Genomic DNA, 6,000 nt, shown 5'->3' on the forward strand with positions numbered 1-6,000 from the left:
GCTTTCCAACGAAACTACTGAAACTTCAACAAGAGTTGTTGAAGAACCTGCTTCATCAGCCAGAGTTATTAATGATAGTTCATCTGGTAGGTCGGTTCCACCTTAAGAATTGAGGGAACCTCGATGCAGTGGGAGGGTTTCCTAATCGCTATCTGGGTTTCATAGAAATCCTAGCTATGGTGGCAGATGGCGACGTTGAGGATCCATCATCTTATCAAAAGGCAATAAAGGATGTTAACTGGGATGAATGGGTCAAAGCCATGAATCTCGAGATGGTGTCAATGTACTTCAACTCTGTATGGAATCTTGTAGATCAACCTGATGGGGTAAGTCTTATAGGTTGTAAATGGATCTACAAGCGCAAACGGGGTGCTGATGGAAAGGTGCAAACCTTCAAGGCTCGACTTGTGGCAAAGAGTTATACCCAAGTGGAGGGAGTTGATTATAAGGAGATTTTCTCACCTGTTGCCATGTTAAAGTCGATATGTATCCTCTTTTCCATTGCCGCTTATTATAATTATGAGATCTGGCAAATGGACGTCAAGACGGCTTTTCTGAATGACAATCTTAAGGAGACCATTTACATGGTGCAACCTGAAGGATTCATTGCCAAAGGTCAAGAGCAAAAAGTTTGCAAACTGAATCGATCCATTTATGGGCTGAAATAGGTGTCTTGATCTTGGAATATTCAGTTTGATACTACGATCAAATCGTATGGCTTTGACCAAAACATTGATGAACCTTGTGTTTACAAGAAGATCGTCAACAGTTCAGTAGTTTTCTTAGTATTGTATGTAGACGATATACTACTCATTGGGAATGATGTAGGTCTACTGACTGCAGTTAAGAATTGGCTAGCGACTCAATTCCAAATGAAAGATTTGAGAGAGGCTCAGTTTATTCTGGGTATACAGATCTTTCGAGATCGTAAGAACAAAGTGCTAGCACTGACTTAGGCATCGTATATTGATAATCGTACATTGACAAGATCTTATTCAAGTACTCGATGCAGAACTCCAAAAGGGGCCTACTACTATTAAGGCATGGAGGCACTTTGTCTAAGGACATGTGTTCTAAGTTGCCTTAAGAGATTGAGGAGATGAGACGGGTCCCATATGCATATGTTGTTGGTAGTTTGATGTATGTGATGCTCTACACTAGGCCAAACATCTGCTATGCTGCAGGAATAGTCAGTAGGTATCAGTCTAACCCAGGCCAAGGTCACTGGACCGTAGTTAAGAACATCCTCAAGTATTTTCGGAGAACGAGGGACTACATGCTCGTGTATGGGTCTAGGGATTTGATCCTTATGGGATATACGAATTTTGACTTTCAGACTGATAAGGACTCTTAGAAGTCCACTTCAGGGTCAGTTTTTACTCTTAACAGAGGAGCTATAGTGTGGCGGAGCACTAAGCAGGGGTGCATCACCGACTACACGATAGAGTCCGAGTATGTAGTGGCTTGTGAAGTTGCTAAGGAGGTTTGTAAAGTTAAGAACTCCTGCCATTGAGGGCGGTTCTTTGATTTGCTTGGGTGCGAGTGGCCAAAACGCCGACTCAGACCTACCATTTTGAGGATTCGTCTGATTTGGAAGCTGGGAACTCAGCTTCATAAGATGGAGTTCACTTCTTTCCCGAAACAGGGGTAAGTAGATAGATTGCTCCCTTAAGGGTTGATCCCGAGGCTTGAACAATGTGACACCACACACATTCTCATGGCCCGAGAGATGTTCACATATAGTAAGACAATGTTGTATTGTTAGTTAGAGGGATCAGTGGTATTTAAGGAGTTAGATGTAACTACATGAGCAAAACAGTAAATTGGCCCAGCTAAACATTTGTGAAGGATTATCGTACTGATGATTCGTTATATCCAATGGACATATAAATATATCTATAGTAAGAAGAGTTCAGATATCGGTCTTTAGTAGAATGTCTGGCAGTTAATGGATGGTGGTATCGTGGCTACAGAATTTAGTCAGTTATTCACGTACCGTTGGAGCTTCGAGCCATAGGACCATAAGGTCTCCTTAGTAGCTTGGATACATGTTGAGGATCGATTTTAGGTCATTTTGAAATGTTCAAATTGACAAGAGGGAGTTCGATTATATATGATATAATTGAACTAATTAATTATATATGATATAATTGACTTTATGTATGAGATACATTAATTTGGAGGAAATTGGATATAAATATGATTTATATCTAGTGGAGGAAAAATTCTATGGTTAATATATGATATTAAACCATAGGTTATGAATATAATGTGATTATATTTATTATTTATTAATTGGACAGTTATGGGATAATTGGCCGGTGTCTCTTCTGTTTTCGTAACGAATGAGTAAGATGAGAAATCGTTTTGAGACGCTTAAATAGCTCACGGTGTAGTGCGAGATTTAAAAAGAAAAGGGAGTGTGTCATCACTTAGTAAAATCAAAGCCTATATGATAGTGTTGAACGATCGCTTATCGCTTACACCCGCGCGCGCTATTGATTATACGATCGTTTATCTTTTACTAAATGATCGTTTAGTGCCCGAGCTTTACTAAACGATCGTATAGACGATCGCTTAGCTTTTTCTACACGATCTATAAACGATCGCTTACCTTTTCCTACATGATCATATACTTCAACGATCAAGAATTTTTTCTATACGATAGACGAGTCTTTCTCCCACTTGCTTGATCGTTGTATACGATCTCTTTTCCTCCTCCCCTCTACCAAATCCGAACAAAGTCCACCCTTTGAATTCTCACTTCGAGAATACTGAGGGCTCCAAGTGGTGGTGTCGTCCCCGTTTCCTTCTGTTCGTGTGGAGACTATTCGTGGTAGACGATTGGGTGTTGCTAAACGATAGCTTGTCGTTCCAACAAAAGCGAGATTTCTTGTGAAGAAAAGTCTTCAACTGGTATGATCTCTTGGTCTCTTATTTATTGATAATTTAAGCATGTCAGTAATTTAGCATTGTGAATGCATATCTGTATGTTTGAATGTATATGTGAAAGATCTGCTTCCACTCATAGGTACTCTTGTATAAGAGTTCATTCAATATGGTATATGATTCACTCTAGTCTATGAAATATTTGATATTTTAGTTGCATTAATCACAAACCAATAAATTAAGATCCATGGTTATCGTTATAACTTAAATATGTATATGGAGACATATAAGTGGATCGCTTTTTAAGTGATAACCTAAATGGTCGTAGTATATGAATAATGAGGGATACCTTATCCAGGTAACACTACGAGTATGGCCCGCTTTGTAGGTGTTACAAATGATATGATATTGATCATTCATGTATTAGACATGCAAGCAGGAATATTCGATACAAAGAAGTTTGTATAAGACCGGACCACGAAATGTTTAGTCTCGTGCCGTTCATAATTGAGACTTTCATTTCACAAGGATGACCATAGGTAACATGACCTTAATCTTGAGTGAGTTGTGAACTCTTACCTATGACAGCGGTTCTTTGATTTGCATAGGTAAGAGTGGCCAGATCGCCGACTTGACTAGTCTACGATTAGGGATTCGTCTGATTAGGGAGCTGGGAACTCAGCTACACAAGAGGGAATTCACTCCTTCCCTGAAAAATGAGTAAGTAGATAAATTGCTCCCTTAAGGGCTGATTCCAGGGCTTGAACAATGAGGTGCCACACTCCCTCTCTTGGCTCGAGAGGGGTTTAGTCATAGTAGGACTATGATCTATTGTTCATTAGAGAAATTAGTGGTACTTAAGGAGTTAGTTTAGAAAGATCCAGACAATTCTCAATGTAATTTATAAAAGTTCAAAACTTTTTAAATCAAAGTAACTTCCACTCCATTCCCCAACAAACAGAATGCTTATAATATAAATAATAAACCAGAGAAAAACAATACCAAACTCAACGATAACGACGAAGGGAGAGAGTGTTGTTCCTCTTCCAGGTCGCTCTGCGAGTAGACCTGGTCTTGTGGTGTAAGTGTCCTTTTCCTCGAAGTCCCCTGTACTTCTTGCCAGTGGATGTAAGTCCTCTGAGCTCCCTATGCTTATGGACTAGTTTGTAGATTTAGCTGATTCTTGGGTCATTGCGAACCGCATTATAGGCAACATCAACCAAAATGACCTTATAGTATTTGAAGGTAGGATCTTGTTTTGATTTCAAGAACGGTCAGAAAAGTTGATAAGACAGAGAATGGTATGCAAGGATTTAATAAGTTGAACACTAAGGGCACAACCTCAATTTCAGATCGCAACATTGCTCCTAGCCTCAAGTTATCTAATGAAATAAAACGATGTACAATCAATCACCTCGCTGATCCAGTACGACTTGAGAACCCTCAAACCACCCAACTTCCTCCCTGCTCGTTCTTCTGCAACTGACTGCTTTTAGCGCTGGAACTTCAATTGGGTAACACCCTGGTTGGTTGGCTTTCCATACAAATACCCTTGGGAACTGGCCTCTTCCTACCACCACGTCTCACACGGACCCTGTAAACCACATAACCCTGCAACAAAATTCTACACTTACTATTGAGGCTTATGCAAATGTGATATCAGAATAAAAACTCAACCAAAAAGTATGAGAGAAGACTCTTCACATCAGAGCTCATTTGTCCACAAGGTTGGTTAATCATGATTATGTGTTCTTGAAAAAGAATGTTAATAGGTTAAAACTTCAATGTGTAATGCTCAAACAGAATGCTAAAAACTGTAAACATCCAAACTTTACCACAATCTTCACAGAAGCAAATTCCTAATTACAGAGTGTACAAAACAATTAAACCATCAAAGTTAGCCAGACAAGATACAATGTTACTCTAGAACTTCCAAACAACAAACAAAAAACATATGAAATAAAAGATAATAAGGATACCAATGACATGACAACTGAAAAATATGCTAATCAGATCGCTTAGAAAAAGCCGTTGAAGGCTAGATGAAAACAACTTTATCAGGAAATGATAGAATACTTTCTTACCTGCTTGGCCTTGTAACCAAGATGGCGAGCTTTATCAAGGCCAGTGTGATGAGTGACACGGACAATGGATGAATGTTGGCGATATTCCCAGCATCTCACCCTCTGTAAAAACCTCATCACGTCAGACTGCTTCTTCCTCTATAGTTCCGAAACGTACTTGTACGCCCTTATTTCTAAAAATTACAAATTCAAGACCATGCAAAAACAAAACCATTCAGAAGAAGATACTCTCTTTTGGTTTCGTCAATCCTAAACATACAGTAATCTAATCTAGGCTCCTCCATAAAAAATTTAAACGGAAGGATTGAAAATGGTGAGAAGTAACAAAGAGAAAAAATATCTATTAGAAAACTTTGAAAAAAGCATCTCCACACTTGCTGCAAAATGAGAATGGGAATGTGCTAAAGAATCCATTTTACACCAAGATAAAGAGGGTACACTTCAATTTCTTATAAAAAATGGTTAGGAAAATTTTGTCGGCTTCTACAAAGACAAAATTGAAACACATTTTTATCGATTGAAACTTTTAGCATTGAAGGAACCAAATTGAAACACATACATACAAAAATCAGAAACATAGAAGAAACCTTGTCGATTTCATCAAACAAAACATATACAATCTAATCCAAGCTTAAAACTTGAGGACACAATAGTAGAACCTATAGAATAGATCATGTTCAAGTAAGGTCGTACCAATCTAATCCAAGCTATTCTATCATTAATCTAAACTGAGAGAGTATTAAAATACAAGAAACGAAAGAAAATAAAAATAATTCAAAAATCCAGAATCATTCAATTTGCTAAAAGAAAACCCCCCATTTTTCCAAATGTCACAAGAAAAAGAAAAAATTCAAAACGATAAAAGAAGTTATTTCGATTTCATCAAACAAAAGCATTAAACAATCTAATCTAAGCTCCTCCATAAACAATCTAAACTCAAAGATCATGAAAAATAGTAAGAACAAACCGCAGGATTATCTCAGGAAGAGTAGCTAAGTTACATACCCATTGGAAAGAAAGCTTCAGT

At 38.1% G+C, this 6,000-nt stretch overlaps 1 pseudogene; it reads right to left on the reverse strand.

The window, feature by feature from the left end:
- Nucleotides 1–3,896: 3,896 nt before the first annotated feature.
- On the reverse strand, nt 3,897–5,387 carry LOC120068120 (large ribosomal subunit protein eL15y-like; annotated as a pseudogene).
- Nucleotides 5,388–6,000: the final 613 nt, after the last annotated feature.

Source organism: Benincasa hispida, chromosome 12, assembly GCF_027475165.1.
Source record: "Benincasa hispida cultivar pf3 chromosome 12, pf3_genome.v1.1, whole genome shotgun sequence".
NCBI lineage: Eukaryota > Viridiplantae > Streptophyta > Magnoliopsida > Cucurbitales > Cucurbitaceae > Benincasa > Benincasa hispida.